The sequence below is a fragment of the Taeniopygia guttata genome, chromosome Z (assembly GCF_048771995.1).
Source record: "Taeniopygia guttata chromosome Z, bTaeGut7.mat, whole genome shotgun sequence".
NCBI lineage: Eukaryota > Metazoa > Chordata > Aves > Passeriformes > Estrildidae > Taeniopygia > Taeniopygia guttata.
The window spans coordinates 68,938,680-68,964,449 of NC_133063.1; the positions used below are offsets into that span (position 1 = coordinate 68,938,680).

General features: G+C 34.8%; 1 protein-coding gene across 5 annotated transcripts in view; it reads right to left on the reverse strand.

The window, feature by feature from the left end:
- Positions 1-25,770, reverse strand: part of RFX3 (regulatory factor X3) — a 115,559-nt gene that overhangs the window by 77,556 nt on the left and 12,233 nt on the right. The window contains exon 2 of one of the 5 annotated variants that reach the window (XM_072921774.1): positions 10,945-11,062. The exons of the other annotated variants lie outside the window; for them this stretch is intronic. The gene's annotated coding sequence lies outside the window, so the exon portion shown is untranslated. The remainder of the gene's footprint in view (positions 1-10,944; positions 11,063-25,770) is intronic. 5 annotated transcript variants of the gene reach the window in all.

Consider the following 25,770-nt stretch of genomic DNA (forward strand, 5'->3'; position numbering starts at 1 on the left):
TTATTTGTGCTGATATCTTTAATTATGTATGACTTTAACTTGTTTCAGATGAGTCTTTCTGATTCCCCTAAACAACAATACACTGTAACAATATAAGTGTTGACATGTTAAAAATTACTAAGTATTGAGACACAACTGGAGTAAAGCTAATGGGAACTGTAGATTAATACAGCCTTGCAGTAAAGACAACCAACAGCAGATTTGACCGTAACAGGCATGTGCCTCAGTTCCAGACTTTAGATTGGAGGTAATGAAATGCTCTATCCATCTATCCATCTTTGGATTCTACAGAAGGGGGTAAAAAGAAAAAAGGAAAAAGGAAGAAGAAAATAAAAAAAAAAAAAGAAAAAAGAAAAAAGAAAAAAAAAAGAAAATAAAAAAGCAATTATATTTGATATGGAAGGAAAGGCAGACCAGAAGATCAGAAGGGATTTCTTCAGCCTTAATAAAAGAAGTTTAGATACATATAATTTCCTGAAGAAGGATCCATAGGTAAATTACCTCCTTAATTTCATGACGTACCTTTATAACTTCAGAAACATCCAAATGGTTTTGGTGGTAAATATGATTACCAGTGTTTCTCTGAGATAGCCTCCCCACACACTTAATCTTAGAAGCAGCCAATTTCCATATGACTTATTTTCTAAATGCTAAAGATTATACTTATGCTGTAGCACAGTGACTATAATTCTCAAGTAATCAGTAATCCAGCAGATTTTCTAAGACAACCTAAACCTTCATAAAAAAAACAAAACAGAGACTTAAGCAGAGTGATTAGATTTCTTGATTCAACCTAAAGAAAAACTAAAAACCTTCTTCCCATAACTAATTTATCTCTTCTTAGAGAGATAACCTCTATCATCTTGGGGAAAAAAATCTAGTAAATCAGTAGTTACTAAATTATTAACCTATATTCATCTTAACTAGACATTCTTGCTTACCTACTAGTATCTTCCTGGCATCAAACGAGCTGGGATTTTTATAGGAAAACTGTAATGTTTTAGTTTCTTTTGGATAGGTTTACTTAAAATTAAGAAGTCTGTATGTAGAAAAGTGAAAAAACCATATTGAGTGGCTGCAGCAACTGACAGCTTTACTACAAAAAAGAATGGACTCAAATCAAACTAAGACAAGTTATTGACAGTATGGTTCCAGGTTCAATAGCCTGCATCTGATCCACTGTGGTTGAACACAACAGAATAATGCAAGCCAAAAACAGTGCAAGCAGATTGGAAGATGAAGTTTAAAACACTATACATATGCAAAAAGACATAGGTTTTTGAGATAAGAAAATCTATTAAGAATAAGCTTGGATCTGTACATCATCTTCACAAATAAGAGATGAAAAGACAGCTCTCAGACAAAAACAGAAATAAGAAACAAATGTCTCCACCATTTGACAGGTGGAAATAGTTAGATTTAATTAAAATGGTTGGTCAGGTGTAAGAAATAACTTAGCATACTTCTTAGTTCACATAACTTTGCCTTACTAAGAATGAACTTCACCATACACATCATTATTCTTTGCCTGGCTTGGATTACAGCATGATGCCTCCCTGTCTCCAGATAAGAGACACAAAAATTATTTGTTCTTTCACTGCTCATATCCTTGTAGCATTACAGCAGTAGGCTTTATATCCTTACTGAAAAAAAACCAGCTTGATTCCTACTGCAGCTTTTCTTACAGCTTTTTTTCCTTAAGGCTTCATGTTATACTATGAGTTTTTCTCACTTTGCAAAAATTACACTGGTGCTACTATGCTGGTTTCTTTTCACATGGAAAGTGAGATCCCCCGATGCCATCATTTGAAACTTGCATTGTATCAACAAAACTCTACTGCCTTTAAGTATTAAAAAGTTTTACTGTTATAGAACTAATATTCCAAGTCAGTCTACAATTTCACAGCAAATAGCTCCTACCCTACCTGCAAAACAAATTGTATTGATTTTTTTTTTTTTTTTTAACTTTAGGATAACAACTGTAGCATGAAGAGCTGAAAGCCTGAGCTACTCTCAACTGTTCACTCATTTAGCATATAGAGAGACAAATCTTACTGGCAGTTCTACTACAGTTCAATGAAGCAATCAAAAACTATCAATCATTGTAAGGCAAGTTCCTTGACTGCAAAAGAAAACTTGCCCGTCAGACCCCACATAATTAGTTATGTTTTAAACAAGTTTGCTGAAGTGTTACTGTTCATAGCACATATGCCAATGCAGCTATTATATTTACATTTAATATTTGAGATTAATTGATAGGTATCACACTGTCTACATCATAATTAGATAAGTGCTGATTTTTAACTTCTGGTAAAGAGCAGCTTTCCTCTAATTCGCTACATTGTAGATCAAGTTTCTGGTACCAAGTAGGAAAATGTGCCAACCTACTAAAAGATTTATTTTCACTATAAGTGACTCAGAATTGATTTACTGTGTTATATTTTGTTATTTCAATGTAAACAACACTGCCCACTTAACCAAATATTTATTCTGTCTTAATTCTAAGAAATAAACCAAAAAGCCGCAGAACACTACAACCATAATTAAAATATTTAGTCAGTTAAAATGTCCAAATCTGGTATCCTCCCAAGTGATTTTCCATTTTTGGTGAATCAAGATAACGACTCAACTACCTCAATAGCTTTGAGAAGGCAGGACAAGAAATGCAGTTCAACTCACACGAGATACAAAATAAGATTGGTGGCAATGCTTACAGGAGTTGAAAAACTGACAGATTTTGTTGCGGTTCCTGCTGTATCCACTATACTTTCACAACATATTTGCAAATAAGCACAATCTAAACGGTCTACTCACATTTAAAATGTCAAGGCTGCTTACTGATCAATGAAGCAGCCAGTCATATTGACTACTTTATTCAACTACAACGTTTAAACACTTCAGGCAAGACAGAAATTTCCTTATGAAGTACAAATTAAAAAATGCAGAATACCAGGGCAAGCTGCACAGTAACCACACACTGCACTTAACTAAATACTAATGAAATATTCTTCCCTTCTTTTAATTTGTTTTAGAAGAGAGATGGTGTATCTCCTAGAATAAGAGGAAGCCACAATAGTATCCTTAACCGAGTTTTGTGATATTTACAAGAATTTCTGTTTTCTCTTATTTTCCTTCCTATCTCTCCTCACATCTTCCCATGATCCTCAAGGACAAAAGTTCTCTACACTGCAGAGACTACCTGCATGTTACTCCTACCTAACACAAACCTTTAAAAAACACAGTAGTTTTGCACTTTGAAATGTGCCATATTTGATATCAAGAGAAACAATTCAGTATTTGCATGGTTTTCACTTAGAGACAGAGCACACAAAAGAACTACCACCTAACAAGACATAGCACAACAAAATGAAAGGTGTCTGAAGTTTTCAGTGCAAAGTGAATTTGACAAAGTTAAAATATTTCTGTTAAGACTTTGCTCTAGGACCAGAAATTTACTTCAAAATGTAAATAAATTTCATGTATTTTACATGCCATGAATATAATGAACTGTTACACAGAATGCTAAAATATTAAAAAGAAAAACCCAGGAAATTTTGTGCAGACATAAGTTCCTGACCTACAGGACAGAAGAAATAACTAGCAAACTTTAAATACATGTATACACATATACTGGCCTAACCTAAAAACAACACAATAAGATGAAGTTATTTTTAGAGTTGCTGTCTCTAACTAATTCTAAGACAGTCCAGATATGTTCAACAGAATCATCTTCAAAACATCAAATATTTAAACTTAACCTTTCTACAGCCAGATGCCATGTAACCTGAGCAATTCATGTGCCAAGGAAACACTTCCATGTTTAAGCTATTGATATGCACACATATATGCACAACAGGTTCCATCCTGAATTTTCCCCCTTGAAAGAAGCTAGACTGCATTTTGCTACAAAACTCCCCAGCTGCATTACACAAAGTATTGAAGACAAGAAAAGGGAGGTCATCATTGGCCTCTGCTCAGCACTAGTGAGGCCACACGTGGAGTGCTGTGTCCAAATCTGGGCTCCTAAATCAGTTGGGGAGCAGGGGGGCTACAGGTTTGGCTTTGATAAGCTTTCAGAAGCCCCCCATGTCAGAGAGAGCCACTTCCACTTGATTCCAAGACAGACTCACTGCTGACCAAAGCCGAGCTGAACACCAATGGTGCCAATGCCCCTGTGATAATGTAATCAAGAGAGGGTAAAAAAAAGCCATCCAACAGCAGCTGAGAAAGACAAGCAACCCTGCAGACATCAAGGTTAGAAGGAGGGAGAGAAGGTGATTCAGGTGCTGGAAAAGAGATTCTTGAATCCTGTGGAAAAAAACATGGTGACACAGTTTGCGCCTCTGCAACCCAGAGAAGTCCACAATGGAGCAGATATCCATTCTGCCGCCTGTGACTGAAATACAATTTTTTTCTGCGAGGTTGAAAAACCACTAGAACAGCTTGCGCTATCTCCATCGTGAAGATTTTCAAAAGCCACCTGCATATGGTCCTGAGCATCTGACTCTTATGTGCCCCTGTTTGAGCAGGGGTTTAGAAGAGATGGCCTCCAGAGTATACTTTCCACTGCTGAAGTTTTCTTACCAAAAGCAAGGGGTCCTTCTCCCCTGACAGATGTCTGAAGTGCCAAGACAGAGTGCTTCATAGGCACCAACAGTTCCCTGCCTGCATTGCTGCGCTGCCTGCTGCTGAGTCCTCACACTAAAACAGTCAGTCATTGCAGGATCTGAGGAGACTGAGGCTTATCTCAGCTCAAAAAGCCACCATTATATGACAATCATCCTGTGATTCAAAGGTTTCCACCTTTCTGGGATGTTTGCTGTCCTCCTTAGGTGCTGGTTGTGGTGCAGGACCAGAGACTTATGTATTATCACTGAGGGACAAACAGCTATAAACTCACTGCACTTCAGTAGCCAGAGCATTTGGTCCTGGCTCCTGAGTGCTTCAGGGCCCGCGGCACCACTGAAGTCTCCCAGCACTTCCTCCCACTCGGGCCGCCTCCCGCAGGTACCCTGAGCCCCACAGGCGGGGAGGAGCAGCGCGGAAGGGAGATTCCTCCCGGAATGGGGGCAGCATGCCTGGGGGAACGGAGGGGGAAGCAGGTGTCCAAGGCAGCTGAGGGCGGCTCGGTCACTTTCCAGTAAAGTCTCCTTTTCCTGCAAGGAGACCCGTCAAGAGGCCCCCGTCTCCCCTCCCTGCCCACGCTCGGGGCCTTCTCTGCTGCCCGGCTCCCGGCGCAGGGCAGCGCCGGCAGCGGGCCCGTCTCTGGGCAGCCCATGGCGCGCGGAGCCGCCGAGGCTCTGCCCGACAGCGGCTCCGCCGCGCCGGCCGCCACGAGCGGGGGGCAGCGGGAGGCGGCGGCGGCCGGGCCGTGCCCCATCTGCCTGGGCGACGTGGACAACGCGGCGCACGTGGACACCTGCCTGCACACCTTCTGCTTCGCCTGCATCCGGCAGTGGGCCGCCGTGCACGCCGCCTGCCCGCTCTGCCGGCAGCGCTTCGGCCGCATCCTGCACACGGTCAGGGCGGACGACGACTACCAGGAGTTGGTGCTCGGCCCGCCCGGCTGCCAGCAGAGCCCCGCGGCCGCGCACGGCGAGCTCGGCGCATCCCCGCGCTGGCGCTACCAGCTGCGCCCGCGGCCCCACCGCCGGCCCGCGGCCAGGAGAAGGGGGCGGCCGCCAGGGCACGGAGCGAGAACTCCGAGAGCCTCTGACACCTCTGCCCCATAGGCTGCAGCGCAGAGCTCAGCCCGCCCTGCCGGGGGACCTGCCGTCCTGGGGGCACGGCTTTCGGCCCTCATGCGCCCGGCGTGAACATCAGAGGCTTTCCGGAGAGCGCCTCTCTCACAGCGCCTTCGTATACTGCACGCTCTTTTTCGTTACTAGTAGTAGTAAATTATATTTTCTTTAAATTAATAAATTGTTTTTTCCTTAACCGATGAAGTTTATCTTTTCTCCCCTGCAGTGGTTGGATGCGGGGAGGCAGTAGGTGGGAGAGAGTGTGCGTGAGAGACTTCATAGTGCTTAGTTGCCAGCTGGGGTCTAACCATTATATTCTACACCTTTTAAAATGAGTCATGGTGGCTCCCAGGGGCAAAAAAGGAGGAGTGAGCTAAAACTGTGATAGTTTTTAGTGGGCATATTAATATTTTCAAGAATTTCAGTCTGTCTTCTTAACAGAACTTCCTATGTGCTCCAGATTCTAAAACGAATTGCATTCCAAAACTACAGTCCGTTTTTTCCTTTCCTTTCCTTTTTTTTTTTTTTTTTACATCAATGTTCCTTGCCGTGTATTAGATTGTATTATGCAGATAAGATGTATAGTTTAACAAGAATATGGATTTTGTTATTTTCTGTTTTTATGAAGTTTCCAACAAATGCTACCAAGTTTCTAGACATATCTAAGCAAGCAAAAGGAAAAAAACCCAACAACAAACAAACAAACAAGATAATCGCAAGAGATATCACCGAAGAAAAGGATGATTTTAACAGAAAGTATGTACACAAGTGTATACAAAATGCAAAAGCTGAATATGACCTCAAGCAAACATAGGTATATTGCCTTTAGCAAGCTGTCATAAATGAAACTGCTACTGTTAGCACACTCTGCAATAAATGTCAGACAAGAATACATTCAGGAGTTAATATATTACATCAGTCACAATATATTAGCACTTCATAATTTCAGTCTTAAAAGTTATTGTCTAACTTTTGCATGAAGATTGATGTATCTTCATGACAAGCAAATTATTAGAAAATTCTGTTGTGTCTTAGTTTAGGACAAGCAGCACATTATTTGAAGCCCTATTTTATTAGAGCCAGAAACCAGACTGACAAAATGGAAGAAGGTAATAACTAGTAACAAACACAGACTCTGAAACAAGACAAATAGCAACTGTACCATCTGCAACATGTCTCACAGACTAGAGAACATGAAGTGGTCTTCACAAAAGCACAATAAAACCTCAATAAAATATAATAGCTTAAGAGCTGATTCCATCATCAAGTTTATAGGATATTTGGTCACTACCAGCAATTTATTGAGACTAATTGTTTCCAGAGTTAAAACCCATGCAGATTTGAAATTTATTGCCACATGCTATAGAGAGAGATTTAAAATAAGAAATAAGGGAAATTGAGCAAGATTTATGTAATTTCATTCATTATTTCAAGTAAATTAGAAAATTAGCTACTAAAAAAACAAAGGGAAGAATACTACTACTGATGAAAGCACAAGGCAAGGAAAGTGAAAGTTAATGAAAGGATTGTGTCTAATCTGTTTTAAAAAATGGATTTGGATAATTACAATCTTATGTGTCAAAAAACCCCAAAGATTTAGTATCTTCCCTCCCTTTTCTGCTCAAAACCACAATACAGTTATGTTGTGATACACTAGTGTCATCAGGAACATAGCCACCATTATAGGAAAATGAAAAAGTAGTGCTGAAATGTAAGATTTGCAAAAAAACAGAAATTAAGATTATAATTAGCCTAACACATGTATTAAGAATTTCACAGCAATGCCTGTAATGCAATCCTTATGAACTAGTCAGTGAACCAGGACCCACAAAACTTTGAGTATGTCCTGTGAGTCTTTTTATATAAGCATACAAGTGCAACATTAAGGCCCAAGAGAGAGCCTGCCCCACTCGTGATTTCTTAGGACTAGAAAGCATGCATACTAAAGTATTTGAAGTTCTGAATTATGTATCTGCCAATACCCACATTTTAAAAGAGATCTGAATGGAATTTAACAAGAGAGGGTTATGACCAGTGGCACAAAGTTCAGCAGGTGGCCCGTCCAGTTGCAAGGATCAATACTGGGTACAGTAATGTTTAATGTCTTCATTAATGACCTAGAGGATGGAACACAGTGTACCTCAGCAAGCTTGTGGGTGATACGCAACTGCAAGGACTGGTTTGTAGGTAGTGATTAGTAGTGACTAAAAGCCATCAAAAAAATCAATCTCCTTTTAAATTACTTTAACAATTTACATTCTTGCATTGACAAATGATAAGGATCAATCTTTATTAAATAAATGGCTAAGATAAAGAAAAAACTACTTGAGTTCCAAAACATTTTTCTGGAGACTGATAGATGCTAAACAATTTTAGCCCTCAATTTAGCCTCACTTCTTCTCTGATGATTAGGATAATGTCTGTTTTATAGCAATATATTGTGTTCCTCACATAAAAGCTCTTCAATCCAATTAAAAAATATTCCATATAAAAAGTACTAAATAAATTAAAAAGATAAGTCAAAACTCCCTTAAATTCAAGTATCCCTTAAATCCTAGCCATTTACTTCTAAATTCCACAAAAAAATTCAAGGTGCTAAACCTCAGTATGTTAAAAAACCTCACTCTTTTGAGAAAAAAAGAAAATACCACAACCAAAAAAACCCCTCATACTTAGAAACTCTGACTAAGGATCACCTAAGAAGAATTAGATTTGTAAACACCTTCAGGTATGTAGGCCTAAACAATTAAATTCAGAATTTGCAACACAAGGAACAGACTGCAAGTTTCCAGATTAACACGCTTATTTCTGGATCTTCTTTCCTCTTCAACAGACATGACAGATACTAGAGATAAGCCTTCAATTTAGAAAAACACATTTTGTAGCTCTAACGATCTTTCACAAAGTATAACAAGTCCTATATTATTTCACATTAAAGCAGTATGGTTTTAGCATATTAGTTTATTTTCCTGTGTCTTCCACTTTGTCTGTTTGGATTTGACAGTTTTGACATTGGTTTATTTCAAATGGGGTAAAATGTTATTTCAGAGTATAAGATAAATTTTCTTCTCTCTGTAATTTCCATTACTAATACTGCTGACAAATTAAAAAAAAAAAAACAAAAACCAAAAAACAACAAAATCAACAAAACAAAAAGACACTGTTTTCAAAGTAATACTTAAACAATTGTTTCCATACTACAAGCAACCCAAATTAGCAATCATTTTTCAAAGCTAACTTCTGAAACCTGAAGTGTTACAGTTTATACACTTAGGACATTCTTTAGGCTTCACCACATGCTTTTTTTTCCTGTAGAGAGGAATGTAACTGTCAATCATGTTTTCTCTTGTAACACATATGTTTTGCAACTTTTATTTATCACTTCCATTATATGTAATGTAGAAAGATTAGCACTAAAAACAGCTAAAGAACCTGCATAAATTAAATACATAAATTATTATTAGAGTGACAGAAAAGGCAACAAGTTTCTTGAGACTCCATTTGCTTTGTTTGTTAAGGAAGAGAAAGCTAATTAACTGCAAATACCAACCATAAAGACCTAGACCTGTTTATGTCAACAAAAGATTTAGAGAAGCTAAAATATATTTTACATTCAAATATCATTCCCCCCTGCCCTTTCTCCTTTCTGGAATCCGGGATGTTATTAAAAACAGTACGTATCTACAAAAGAGTGAACACATCAGGCATAAAAAACCCTACAATAATTGCTTTTTAATAAACAATTCCCTGTATTATTTTAAATATGCATATGCTATATAAAATAAACCTATTAATTTTTTATTATATCTAAAATTTTGTTGTAAAGAATCACTCTGTATAAAAAATTTAATCTAAAAATCACAGCAAGAATAGTGGTTGCAAATTTAAACTTTATGTGGCATTATTCAAACTTTAGACTAGAAAGGCTGGATATTTCACAAAAAAATGGAAAATACTGCAATTTTTATTTAAATTTCATATTTCAAAGAGAAACCTAAAGTCTTTTTAAAGTATGTATTTTAAGGACACTTACACGAAGTGACAGCTTTAATACTCTCTCACTGTGTTCTTCTATCACAGTTTCTTGCCTGGCAAAGTATAAGAAAGAGAAAAAAGCAGAAAAGGGGAGAAAAGCAAGGGCAAAGGAAGGGGTGGTGGACACACAGAAAGAAAAGGATGACAAGTGTACTTTCTGTCCTCGTTTTTCTAACCGTTTAAGGTACAGAAGTCACTGCCTCTCGAACTTTCATGAAATCTTACTTAGTTTTTACTACATATTTTTCAAAACTAAACATTACTCTTTTATAGAACCTATCCGTGCTACAATAATTATCAAATTTTTCCTTCCCTATTCTTGCAGTTAATGTCGTGATCCTTTTCTATCTCCATCTACAGCACATGCTTATTACAAAATGCTTTCTCAATCCTCCATGCTGTAGTCAAGGTCTCACCAGTTTGCTTTACCTTCCTTCATGTCTGCTATTACAAAAGCATTGATTCACCTGCACAAAATTTGATTTTCCAAAAATATCTTCCCTTTTGAAACTGCTGTAACAGCCAACTGTCCATAGAGAAAAGTGTCAAGTAGAGGACAACAAATGAAGAGACCACATTGTCAATCTGAAAATTGAAACTCCTGGCCATTTTTGATGTCTTTGTTCTGAAATTGACACCATGTGCTACAAAGTGAGCTGAAGAAAAAACTTGTTGCTAGAATCTTAAGAAATTCCAGCCATTGGCAGTAGAAACTGAAGTGATTAGGTCCTTAGGACCCTAGGAGAGTTAATGCTGAATTTAAAACACTAGGAGGAGTTTTGTTCAACTTCAGCTCAGAAAATAAAAATGAGTGGAAAACAACTGCATAAAAATCCATGTAAGAAAAAACATAACTGGTCCTCTCCAGGAAAGAAAGGAAAGAGTCCTTCTTAAAAAAAGAAAAAAAAAAAAAAATTGGCCCACAGGTGGCAGAAAAGACACACACACACACACACACACACACACAAGGTCTAACAATGAGGTAAGGTACCAATTTATTCACATGACTTTCTTACACATTCATTAGTGTGGAAAGCTAGGTAAGTAGTATATTATAATGTTGCAACTGAACCATTTTAAGAATACTTTCTATACATTTTCTACAAGAACTAGTATCTAGAGATGCAGTTTAGTAAGCATAGCTCTTTCCCAGTGTGCTCTCTCTTACCCTTAAGTTAAAAAAACCTTTTCGTGTACTCCAGGGTTTCTGATGAATCTTTATTACAGTAAATGCTGTCTAGTTTTTGTTCCAGTTTAGCGTTGGTATAGTGGTATTCCAGTTCAGCCTAAAAAAATAATTAGGAGAAGAGTCTGCATGTTTTCAAGCAAGGTCAACTAAAACCCCAAACATAAGAAATTAACATTTCCTAACTAAAATGCCCATCACCACTACTGCCATAGTATGTAAATGATATAACTACAGAAGTAGTACAAAAAAAGCAGAACAGTTATTTACATAATCATCCATAAACATGGAAGTTGGAGTGTTTAAACTCCCTGAAACCTTAAACAAATGCATAAAAATAAAATTAACTACTGTAGAGATATTTGAAAGCAGGCTGAGACAACACTCCTTGTTTTTATGACAAACACCTACCAGAAATACTGCACACACCTGATAGTTTTTAACTCCAAACACATGCCTGTGAGTAATCCATTACCTAATTTTTTCCCACCTTTTCATGATTACTGATAGAGACTGACTGATACCTATAGAGAATTTGAAGCCATATGACAAATATTTATGTAATTTTGCTTTTTTTGATCTTTCTTTTAGTAATATGCAGAAATTTATTTAAAACATAAAACATCTGAAATTAATGAAATATAATGGAAGATTAAAATATAATCACTGGCATGATCTTTCTTATCCACATGTCATTTTAAATGCTTTGAGTAGTTACTTCCCTCATACTAGATCATATTTATCTAAGCATCAACTTAATGTACTACATTAAATGTTCCTCTACAGTGACTGAGCTTATGAAACTTTTTAAAGTTCAGTTAATGAAGATGTTCGTAGGTAAACTCAAGTAGTATAATTGAAGATAAACTGATAAACCAAAGTAGCTATATTATGTTACAGTCATGAATGAACATACACTTCAAAAATTACCTTAATTACATTAGCTTCTGAAATACAGTTACGAACATGTGAATTACACAGTCCTTAATACACTAAGAATGTTGCTAAGCTGCAGCTAATCCTAGAAGTTCTAGTCCATGGAAACTCTACTTTGGCTGCTTATTAACATCTTCATTTTAGTACAAATTGTGGTGGCTTATTATGCTGCTTGAGTAGATTTGCTGACTTGGAAAACTGCAAAATCATTACAGAAGGCGTGTACTGTAAAATGTGATAAATAAATCTCAGGTGATGTTAACCAGTTTCTTCAAAATGCAACTAATGTACGAATCCTCTTGCTTTTCTCACCCCTTTTTAGACTGTTTAGAATTCAACCCTATAATAGGTGATACATGAGTGATTATATTGATCTTATTAGAGGGCTGAATTCAGAGCTAGCAGCTGAGTCTCTTCAGCTCTACACTATAATAATATACACAAAATGAGCATCTATCTCCATATAGTTAGTAATTTACTGTTTTGCATGTGTTAAGTATTTCACTGACTTAAGCATAGAAAAAAATTTCTCAATATATCCGGTAGATGCCTCATTCTCTATGTAACCTCTAGGTTAGAAAAACCAAAACAACTCTCAGGCACCCTGGCCCATGCAGTGAAGATCCTTGTCTAAGAGCTGAGAATCTAATTCAATACTGTTTTCCCACACTCCTTTTCATGATATTTGATATGTCACTTTGCCTTTCAATCCATTCAGTCTTTTTCATCAACCTTCCTATCTCTGAAGCAGTAATATCCAGTAGTAAAGAAATGGCAATATACAGCACAAAATTAATTATTCACACATTTATAGGACTGAAACTGTTGACTATAACAATTGAGTCCTGACAGATATTTCTTATGGAAATAAGATCTGATTGTTTACAACCAATAAATCAATTCCCAAAATCATTTTAATTCAAATATTCCCAGATGAACAATAGATACTGACAGCAATTGTATAATCTCCAAAAATTAGATTTCACATTTAAAAGCAAATAATGAGGAATAAACTCATTGCCGAACAGAGGGTCACATAGTAAGTTATGCAGTGACAAAGCCACAGGAATGTTGACATGGCATCTTTTTAATCACACCAGCATAAATCAAAAGCAAGGAATAGTTCTATGCAACTTACTTTAGCAACTAGACTATCACTATGCTCTGGTATTTAGTTCAGATTTAGCTCGATCGTTTTTTTAATTGATTAAGGCATTTAGCTGACTAAATTAATGAAATCCAACTCACCATGAACAATTATATTCTTTAATTACTTCCTTACATTAGTCTTTTACTAGCAGAGTGTATACTATCCGAAAGCATCTTTAATAAACCAGATAGCAAAACAGCATTGAAAGCATTTTAACTAAATCATATCAAGTTGCATTCAGAATAAATTTTCTGAAAGTGGTAGCTGAATAGCTCAATTATCTAGCGCTAGTATCTGTTTTAGTCAGTATTGTACCAAAAAAAGAAAATACAATCCTAAGTAAAAGTGAACACTACACAGATATCTATTAATTTGAAAAACAAAAAAAGGTTTAATAAAATGGAGTAAGACATGCGGAAGAATGTGTAGTCATTTTCAGTAAGTATATATAAAACAACTGCATTTCTGTGGTAACTGTCTACAGACAGAAACATGGATCAAAAATGTATTGAAAACACATATCCCTAGCCCCATATCTGGAACATCCCCTGACCACTATGACCTTTCAAACAATCAAGAGTGATCTCCTGGTGGCACTGGTCAGCTCCCTCAGCATTCCTGTATGCATTTTCCCTGAACCAATGGAAATTTTGAAAGTCCTGTTTGTTTAAATCATCACAACCTGACGTCCTCCACAGAGGATGTCCCACGATCCATAGGTTTTCCACTGGTACCTGCAACACCTGAAGGCAGATCTTACCAATAAAGACCAAGGTGAAGAACGTGCCTTGGGTACCTCGCCTTTTACCATTGTCCTTTTCTACCAAATCTGACCCAAATTGCATCTAGAGAACTTATCTTCAATTACTATCTGGACATTTCAATTCCCTATTCCCCCTTCCACACATTTCTATTTTTAAATAATCCCCAAAGAGAGCATTGACAGTAATTTATTTTTTATAGTGATTAGCTGCTCCCTTATGATCAAACTCACTGCAAGGTATTTAAGACTGTGACATCACAATGGTTTTAGTCATACAGCTACAGTTTGATATTTTGTTGTTTCATCTCAAAATTAAACTACTTGCTTTTCTCATTACCCATTTGTCTCACATACTGAAGAAGAAACACAGCATGGAAGTGGAAAGTGCAGGAAAGAACTGTTAGCCAGAAGTGATTAACAGTACAAGCTGGGAGTCAAACTCTCCACATTTAAAGCATCATTACCTCGTAAAAGATACTTTTTCAACAATACAATGGTTTTGTTTCAGATACTAAAAACAACAATATCAAAGAAATCTGAAACAGTACTAGAATTCATTTGGGAAGAGCCCCTTCCCCTCTTTCCCCAAACTCAAATACATGGCACAACTGATAAATTTTGATAAAATTTCCTAGTCAAACACATTAAGGAACTGAAACTTTTTTAAAGAACTTATGTATGTCTGAACTTATAACACTAAGTTTATACAGTAAGCATTACTGCAGTTATAAATTAATATTATTTTGAAATAACAACACCAGATACATCCTACATTTGCCACTTTTATAAGAGCACTGGCAGGCCAATTAATTATTAAAAGGAACTACACTGATTTTAATGTCACATTTGTCATGTCAAAATACCTTCAAGTTCAAAAGAGACTGTCTTCTACAGTACAGAAAAGGAAAAAACAGGCCTAGCTACTGAGATTTCAAGTAATTACAGTATTATTTATCTAATGATTAGAGGCTTAATATATTTTATTTCAATGAGGTAAATGATTGTAAGGTGGTATCACCACTGTTCTCATATTCATTTAAAAACTGAATGGCGTATTATCTCAAGGCATGAATAACTTGATGTTACTGACTGATTTTGGCTTGGTAGCTATATTCTATGATCAAGTAAGAGAAAATGAAAATAATATTGTTCTATAGGTCAACACCTTCAATGACTGTAATAAAAAATTTCTGTGCTTCTAGAAAGACCTAGAAATTACCTAAGTTAAAAAACAGAGGGCTTTTTGTTCTAGCATGCTTCAAATATTAAATCATGAGAGACAGCAATTCACATACTATATCTGTAAAATTCTTAAAAGATAAGTCTTTAATGACAGCTTTCTCATCAATAATATGAAATAGGTAGTCCCAAGGGCTACATTTAAGATTGTATGATCATAGTCAGCACTTTCAGAATAGCCAAAAAGTCTATTAAAAACATGACACAAATTAAACACAAAGAACTAGTACATGAAAGTATAAATGTAAAGCTGTATGCAATATTTAGCAATACTATTTAGATGCGCTCCTATTTATTACAACATAAAATGCATTTGAAAGAAAAATGGCAAAAGAATATTTTTTTCTCAGAATACCACAGAAATCTTAGATTCCCAATTGTCAGAAACATAGGAAAATACCTAAGAAAATCTGTAAATTTTAGGCAGCTTGGAATTTTCCAATAATTAAACCCTTGCAAAAAGGAGGAAATGAAGCATTACTTTCCAGAAATATAAAAATACATAAATCTCATACATGCAGACATAAATCTTATAACCTGAAAATTCCATCTCTCTCTTCAAAAGGTCATCATCAAAGATTATTTTTGTCCATCTTTGTCCTCTCTAGATAAAAGCAGGTCTGATTCTCAGGAATTCTGCACAGTAGCTTCCTATACCTATCTTTCCAATACAAGTAACTTTAAAATCTTTAAAGGTGTATCCAAAAGAGAGATGCTGAACACACAAATTCAGGTCCAATGCAAAAACAGCATTCTGTACTTATATCTGATTAACAGCTATGTTTATGTAATGTAGACCTATTAAGTTGGTGTTAAGTATTTACTTAAGCAGAAAAACATCTCATTGATATTCCTCACTCTTCTTGACAGATACATGTGGCATAAATAACAGTATACGATACAATCAAAGAGTCAATATTTTACATGGGAAAATTTATGAAAGAAGAATATCATACATGCTCCAGTAACACATAAATAGCAATTAAGTCCAAAATGTTAGTTAGATCTTGTAGTCCACACAACAATTACATTTAATGCTAATATAGCTTTTTGCTTGGAAGCATTCAGCCTGCTACTTCAGCCTGTTTCTTTACCCATTTAAAAAACTGCATTTTTAAACATCTTTTAATTTTACACAGCATTTCATTAACATTACATAAAACAACATCATTGCTTGTATTTTTTATTTTAGTCATAGTTAGTGTATTGAGAAAAGAAAGACATTACTACAAAAAAATAAATAGAAAGCATATGAGATGTTTCAGAAACGGTATCTGGTCAATTATTCCAAACTACAGTTTTCAACTTACAGGCTTTAAATACAAAAATAATCGTTTTGACTTTGTACACTACATTGTAGTGTAACTGTTCTTACAATAAATCAATAAGAGAATAGAATATGTTTATATAAAAGGGAAAATTCTGAAAATAAATTTGCATATCAACAACACTAATTTTAAAAAATAGGATTAAACACTCAATGCCATGCCAAGCCACAAAGCATTACGTTTCATGGTAATCCAGTAGGAGGATAAATGTACAGCCCAATGGACTACACAGATTTTTTGCCAAACTTCTTGTTCTCTGTTGTCCTTCAGACTTCAGAGATCTACTTCCTCCCAGTCTTTCTTTTTACATTTCTAAAGACTTGAATGAATTTCCTAAAATTACATAAAATAAATAAATTTATTTAAGTTCAAGTATTTATTTAAGTATTTAAATTTATTTAAATTAAAAATAAATAAATAAAATTGGGACTGAGTATTTTTTTTAGCTCAACTTCTATTTTGTTCCTCAAGATTTTCCACTGTTACATGCTACAAGACCCTACAATTTTCTGTCCTCCTAGTTTTTACTTATTCAGTTTTTTTTTTCTCTTTCATAAAAATTGCTAGCTCAAAGAAATGCCAAGTATCCTTTCGAGATGTAAATTTCACTTGAACTCCCCTAAAAGCACAGAAATAAAAAAAAACCAAAAAATACTCTTTACCATTATATCTGGCACACAGTCCAATATCTAACTTCTGCTCTTTTGTTTTGAATGGAAAAGGTTTTTTTGGGGTTTTTTAAATTCTGAGGCAAGCAGCTTGATAGGTCAGGTCTGGATGAAGCAGAAGCCTTAACATGCAAATCCAGTTATTTATGTTTGCCCAACAAGAACAATATCAGTAACTAACTATTCTAAGCAACATTTCTGGTCCAAAAGTAAAAGTAAGCACTAATACAACATATAGAAATCCAGATATGTAGGAGAAGGGATATAGGGAGCTGAAGAAAGCTCATGAAAGTTAATGCACTTCTGGAAAGTAAATTCTTGCAAGAATTCTCATTGTAATGTACATGATTTAAGAATATATATTTGCCATAATAAATACTATAGTTACAATGTATGGTTAAAATGCTTGAGACATCTCTGAAAATATCAAAACTATACTGTACAAAACAATTCTCAGTAAAGATGCCTTTAACAGTCATAATCTATGAATGCTGAAAAAGTTATGTTCCAGTATTTTAAATTTCTTCTTTCTATATATCCTAGTTATAATTTCATTACCAGATTTTAATTTTATTCTAAGTTACAAACCTCTAATTCTGCTAAACCCTTCAAATTCTCCTAGCTCTCCAGCTGTGGCAGTAATTACATTACCACATAAATACCTCTGTAGAGCACAAAATTATTTAGCAATATACACAAATGCTAGTCAAATGTTTTTGCTTAGACGTCAGACTCAGACTAGATTACACTCCTAAATAATTTTAAGCTTTAAAATTCAAAAGTCTAAATGAGTGGCTAGTCTAAATTGCAAACATAATACAAATTCAGAATGTTGTTCAGACTACTGCTTAACTCACAATTCAAATAACAGAAATTTTTGAATACAATCACATAAAAGCATCTTGTTTCATTGATTATATCCCAAATATGTCTCTGGCACTATGCTAATATCCTCCACCATGCAAATTCTAGTGCCAAATGAGGAAAAACTTAATAAGAAATTCTTTACTGTGAGGTTAATGAGACACTGGAACAGGCTGCTCAGAGAAGTTGTGGATGCCCCAACCCTGGCAATGTTCAAGGCCAGGTTGAATAAGGCCTTAAGCAACCTTGTCTAGTGGGAGGTGTTCCTGCCCATGGCAGGAAAGCTGGAACTAGACAGACAATTAAGGTCCCTTCAAATCCCTGAACATTCCATAATTCTAGCAAAACACTGAGATTAACAGTTAAAATGGAGAATACTATCTATAGTCAGACCTAAGAGATCCACTGAAAAGAAAAGCTTTTATCAGAATTCAGTTTTAAAAATTCCTGAGATAAAACACTAATGATAAACATCGGAACACACCGAAACATCAAAATCCAGTGGAACATCTGAAGTCTCTAACTTCCAAATATCTAATTTTATATTTTTTCTTCAATACTGTATAGCCCCCAGAGTCGTCCCTGTTATCAGTAACTAAAGATGAATACTTTATACTCTTACAGCAGTTTTCATCTATTTAGGAAACAAAGAGTGCCATACTAATGTAATATAGCAGATTACAAATAACTAATTTGTCTTTTTTATTAAGGTAACTGGTCTTTACTACCCTGACACTTCAACATCATCCCAAAACCAGATATAGGAACTGAAAAGAGGTGTTAATCTAGTGTCAATCTACATCTTTATTTAACATTCAGTGTTACAATTTTGAACCGTTAGCCAGGTCAAAACATTAAAACTGGAATGTAATCATCCAGAATTACAACTATTACTATTTAATGAGATAATTTCGGTCTCATTCCAAGTCACTTGCTTATCCATATACTTCTACCTTTCACATATAACAGGTCCTGAAAATATGAAATGCTGACAGATTAGTGTCATGAAACAAATCTGTTACTCAGTTTTATTCATTACTTTTTAACAGTATACTGACAAGGTATTTCCTAACTTTTCTAAACAATATGTATATCAGTACAGCTAGGGGGTTTTATAAAGAGCCAGTACAAGTCAATTTATAAAAGAAGTTGGGATTTAAAAGCAATGTAAAGTGGTTATTAAATACTCTTTTTTGTTAACAACCAATTCAATGTTTCTTTGTTTTCACCAATGTTCCAAACTACTAGACATCAAAGTCATTCATTTTAAGCACCTTGTCAGGGTTTTGGTACCTCAATTTTCAAAATTACTTTCATTTTGCAAAGAGGTTCACCACTTTGGGAAGCAGAATCTCCCTAAATTCAACACAAGTTTACTGTGAAAAGAAAACCATGACAACTGTTTGTACTCTTGCTTTATTATTACATCCGGCCTGGTCACTATTGGAAATTGAATCTATTATTGTTGCTAGGAGCCTGTTGCTATGCAACCTAAAAGGGTTATGCGGCACTTTCAGTCTGAGAAGCCTTGAAAACACCACAGGCCCTCTCCTAAGGCTCTAACCAGTTTATTTAAATAGATTAACACTTTCCTTAGTCAACCCCAATCCAGGCATACCCTTAAAAAAAGTTACAATGACAGATTTGAATATGGTATACAAACACAAACTCCAAAAAATTACACAGAAGCAATATATCTGACCTACACTGCACACTAAAACAAAGCAGACAGCAGTACTTCCTCTAATCCATCATTTAAATTAGCAAAGCTAAAATCTGTTAACTCCAAACTCCGCCAAAGTCTAACCTTCACATACTAACCAGCTAGTATAACGGAGTTGCTAAACATGCTCTGCAAAGATATTTTATAATAAACTTTTGACAGAATACATTTTCATACAATTTTCAGACTCTAGATCATTAAAAGTGGAACTTTGAGGAAAAAAAAAAAACTTAATTAACTCTGAAATGGCAAAATATTTCTTATTTATAATCTATATCAAAAGATGTCCAACAAACTTTTAAGCAGATTTCAAGTGAGTTCTAGTTTTTCATGTCTTTGTCATCTTTATACATTCTACATATTAGACATCTATGTAAATCTTTACAGATTAATTTCTTTCAACAATATTTTTGTAAATCTGCTGAAGAATAGCTAAGGAATGACATGCAAAAGAGCTGATTATTATGGCTTTTCTTTCTAATAATCTGAGGCAGTTTCAGTCAGCATCAAAGAACAAGTTGTTCCATGGCACCAGAACTAAGAAAGCAGCATTTCATCTAGCTTGGTCCTTTAAATGGATCCATACAACACTGTAGGATGGATTATGAGTATTTTCTGCCTGACTATCCAGAATGTTGGGTGTGAAAAGTAAGTTGCAAATGCCTCTTCTTCAATGCTAGCACCTATTGTTTCTTACCTTTTCAAGCTAATTATTTTGTTAGTATGGTTTTTCTGAAACTTCTAACTGTCTTTTGAATAAGACAGACAGGTGTATCAGAGACAAAAAAAACCAACAAGAAACAACAAACCAAACTTATTTTCTTAAGAGTACAAATTTAAGCAATTAATGCACTATACAAGTAGTTATTGGAAATGTTAAGATCAGTTAACTAGACAACAGATGTAAAAGACAGTGCCACAAAATGGATTCCAGTAGTCATTTAAAGAAATGCTACAGTTTATCTTTTCCAAAATACTTTACTATTTAGTGGCTGATGTTTTTTAGGGGAACCATGAAAACAATACCAAATATAAGCCTATTCTGAATACAAAAATCTCAGATGACTGCGGGTAAAACAGCAAATATCAGCAGAATGCATTCATGAATTCAAACTCTTCCAACTACAACTTTGTTGCTTTTCCAGAATTTTTAAGTTCACAAAATCTTTTTCAAAGACAAAACTAAACTTTCCACCTGTGTCAGGGTAACACTCAAACAACAGAAAAACCTGCATTAGCTCCTGTACTTGAGGGATTTAGCCTGGAACAGTTGACAGACACAAACCTAGTAGTCTACACAAAAAGCCAGAATGAAAACACATTCTAGCCAAATCCATAAATCTAAAGAACTGCTGTGTATAATGACCATTGCTAGTTTGCTTTTTATGATTTTATAAAAAAAAAGATCCCTGTAATATGTTACCCTAGATATCATGACCTCAAAATGACAGACTGCTTGGACAACACCAACAACTAGATATTGCTAGAGGAGTAATAGAAGCATGTCATGCTTTAAAACTACCTAAGGTTTATAATTAAAAAGTAGGTACTGATTATCTGAATTAAGTTCTGCAGTCAACATTTTGTTAGAGCTCATTCCATACTTAAGTGTTGCCCAAGAATTTATTAGAGAAAAGGAGGACTTTGAAAAGAGAACAGATTCAAAGATACGTCCGTCCACCATTTTTTCTTAAATGCTCTTCTCTAAGTATATTTCCTCTAATGTTACTGAAGGAAATTAAATTTGTAGACATCAGTGTTTTTTTACACAAAACAGAAGAGGGCCTTGATGCCTTCAGTCTGGTGAGACACTCTGGTTGTTTTTAGTGACAGTTTAGTAAAAGAAATTTGACCAGAATCTCACCATAATTAGCTTAAGGATGAGCCTAAGAGTCCTTTATCTTTTATTACAGAAGATAACTCACTTGTAAACTAGCCATTCAAATAAGTTGTACAAGCTGAATGTTCCTTTGGCTCTAGAAGACAATTCCACATTAGTAAGACTACTTATGAAGGTAATGTTTCTCCCATAATTCTAGAATCCTCTTCTTAGGATAGAATTCACTACCACCACAATTAGACAGACCAAATGCATGTACAACTGCTCCCCTGAGTTTCCTAAAACAACAACAAATATACCCCCTCCACCAAAACCCCAAAATTACTCAAAATCTTATTTCAAGATATTCTTCAAGCATTCCACTCCTCAATAACTGGGGTTATTTTCTACAGAGTCTGGAGCTACCTGTTCTCATGTAGCTGTTAAAAGAAACAGATTTGGAATTTCTCAATACAAGTTACATCAAACTGACTAAAATAATGTTCTTCCAAATATATTTTTAAGTATCAATTCTGTATACATTGCTATGAAGCAGGCTAAAGCACCCTGAGAGAAAGCTAGAGATTAGCAAACATGAAAGCAAAGTGGCTGCTGGCAAATAAAACAATCAGGCAGTCCTTGAAAGTCAATCTCAGCATCTGTAGGCCAACCCTACAACGAACTATGTCAGCACTGTGTGATGCTTAGCAGACTAGTCACACCTCACTATCTCTGGTAAACTGTTAAATATTAAACCACATCCAAGCCAGGCATCCAACAAGAACAGGGGAAAAAAGCCAAACACCCAAACTGTGGATACTGAACTGCCGAGCTTAGTAACTAAAGGTGAATGCCACAAAAGAACTGAAAAAATAATTGTAATTGCAAAATGTAAGTAAGCAAATATCACTGTCACTAGTGATGATATAATAAAGCAGCAAAAAAGAACTCCATTATAAATGCAAAGAAAAGAAAAAATGCTGACATAAAAAAACCTCAAGACTGGCATATACTCTAATTTGAAAGAAAAAGAAAGAAACATCTACAAACTTAGAAATTTAGAAACCCATTTAGAGAAGGCTGTTTTGTTATAAAATACTGCTTTATGTCCTAAAGATATCCCTGCCCTACCATCTGAATTTTAAGTATCTTTAGAAATCTACTACTTGGCTTTGTAACCATGTATTTGAAGTACTGCAACTGTAACAAGGCAACCAATATTTCACTATGTTTACCAGGTTTTTCTTTTTTTACTTAAGAAAATTATACTCAATTTAAGAGCAAATTCAGCAGCCACAATTCTACAGGAAATATATAAGAAATGCATTACGTTGAAAGCAATGACAAAAAATCCTCTAACTACAAAAATACTATTTTACCAAACATGTTTGAAATTTACTATCACACTTGACAACATTAAGATATTAATTATAACTTTGTTTGCCTTCCTGTGTGACCTTTCCCAACACGTTAGCTTTCACAAGCAGATATTTATTCACAGGACATTGTTACTACGGGTGTTGTTTCTGATGTGACATGAAATGAAATCTATTTTAACATTTAAAATACATAACAAATCATACACAAAAAAATAAACAAAAAGAAAACCCTGTAAGCCAAACAGATAAAAAACCCTCCCACATGGCTTTTTGTTGACCTCACTGTAAAAGACACTCAGTTCCACAGCACATTCTGTTCTGCTTTTCCAACCTAAGAGTACTGAGCACCTGAAAAGATAGTGATTTAACACACCACAGCTTGTATTTCCTGGATAGATACCAATATTTTATTTTTATTCCATGTGTGACTTAGAAGAAACCATTTTAACTTACATTTTCAGCTTACAGGCATTTATTTATAAACAATATCCTAATATCCTAATATCCTCTTTATTCAATACTACCTTTCTATCAAAGAAACAGTTCTCTAGGCTCTTAGCTAAGATTGACTGCAGAAAGCATTTGAAAACATGAAACTGTAAAATTAAAACATGCATAAGGATTCTTATTAGTTAGGTTTATCTAGCATGGCTTTTTTGCCCTCAATTCAAAAATCCTGAGTTAAAAAAAAATTAAGTACTATGTAAAACCCAAGTGAAGTAAGGAATAATAAAAATCATACCAGCACACATAAATGCAAATAAAAGAATAAAAAAAAATTGAAGGTAAATTAATTAATTATAAAAAAGGAGGAAATAATGTCATTAATCAATTACAATGACAATGGCTGGTACTGTACAACAGTGAGTATTTAACTAATCTCTATGTTTCCAGTAATTGTACTTATAATACAAACTGAATATTGAGACTTGCATAACTGGATCCAATGCATATTTGTTTATTTATTTGTTTTCCGGCTTCTAATATTATAAAATATTCCTAATGGAAATGTTCATATAATCTACCAAAAAGCATGATGTTCAGGAAATTTAAGTAATATTGCTTTCAAAAGATGGTTTGACAAAAGGTAATGGTAACTGATTTTTATAATTATTTGGTAGCTTTTTTTAATTTGGCTCCAGCCTACTGCACCTATAGAAAATATAAAACCTATTCAAATATAAAGAACATTCAGCAACAATATTTATACAAGATTTATGTCATGAACAGTAGAAACTGAATTTGATTTATAAATCTAACATAAAGACATACGACTATATAACATACCATTGCATTGTTCTTCCATAATTGCCAAATAACGGTAAAAGTAATATAAAACAAATATCATTAGCTATCTCATTTATAATATGCAAATAGAGAAATCTAAACTACAACACACACAACACCAACAGTGAACACTAATTATGTAAATTTTGAGATATATTTATTTCATTTATTTTCCTTATTGCAGCTCTTTGTTTTTTCCACCAGGATTTCTACTACTTGAATTTCCTGATTTCCATTTTAATCACTGACTTTAAAAAGTCAGGCAGGACTTGACAGGAACATTCTAAAATACTAGCACATTAGAATAGAAATACTTGAAAAAGGTACCTACTATGTCATGGTGTTAGATCTTTTAGGGCACTTTGAGGGTCACTGTGCATTCACATACTTTATTCAATCAGAAAAGGGATTTTTCCTTGGAAAAAAAATCATTGGAAACACTTTATGGAAATCCTACACCCCTCTTTAACTTAAATTCTCAAATTTAAAAGAGGTAAGTTTAACAAATTATGAATAAAATAAAAACAGATAGTAAACAATGTATTTGCTTATCCAGGCCTTAATAAATCAATTCAACTCAGCTTATTAGCTGATATGAAATACCGCTATTTAAATAAAGGGATTACTTTCTAATACCGCCATGATTATCCAGACTACATTTGTCATAATTAGTAATGTATACATATGTTTTTGCTTTTCCCTCAAGCAGTGCTAAATGAGAGTAAAAGAAATCAAAGTACATTAATTTTTATATGGATCCAAATGTCCCATCATGATAAACTCCAGCCAAAACAACCAAAAGACCCTCAAAGAGAACCACTTCAATCAAAAGAAGCATTGATTATCAACCTATTTTTATTGATTTCACCAATAACAGTTACTGCAATACATACTTCCTTAGATCCTTCCTCTCGATCTTTATCATTGCTATTAATTTTGTATCTGTAGCTGTATGATAAAGCAAACACTTTTTAAAAACAAACATCTCTTTACATACACTCAAAAATTATTGTCCTTGCTTCTGAAATCCTTTTTCTTTGGACACAGTCCAGTTCTTATCAAAGTGAACACAGTCAAGTTACAGGAAAATGTTTTAGATGCCCTCATTATAAAAAAGATTGATACCCTCTTCAGCTTGTTGGCTGTTATGTACATTGAACACCACTTACAAATCACCAGGCATTAAGCCAAATATAGAATCTTTCATCAACACCCCTGAACTTGTTTCATCAAGGAAAGGAAATTATCCAGTTTATTTTAAAATTCTGAACAATTTCCAATAAAAATGTAATTTGCAGTTCTTCCTCTTTTAATTTATTATTTTCTTTTGCTACAACAAAGGAACTAAAAGCTCCAAATTAAGACTTTGATAAATACACACAAATAAATGTCCACAGAAATCAGCAACTGGGGTTTGGTTTTGCCAGGTATTCAACCAAGGTCCCTCCTTCTTTCATAAAACCCATTGCTCATCATTGTCTTTTCCTGAAGAGACATAAAAAAAATTTGTTTTCCTGCTACTGCTTTTATTTTTTTGCCTTTGCAGGACTCTGGTGAAAAGTCTCAAGGTTTCATTTTAAAATATTGTATAAATAAATGTGAGGAATCCAGTCTATGTCCAGACCTAAGTTTGCAAAATCCATAGGATGAAG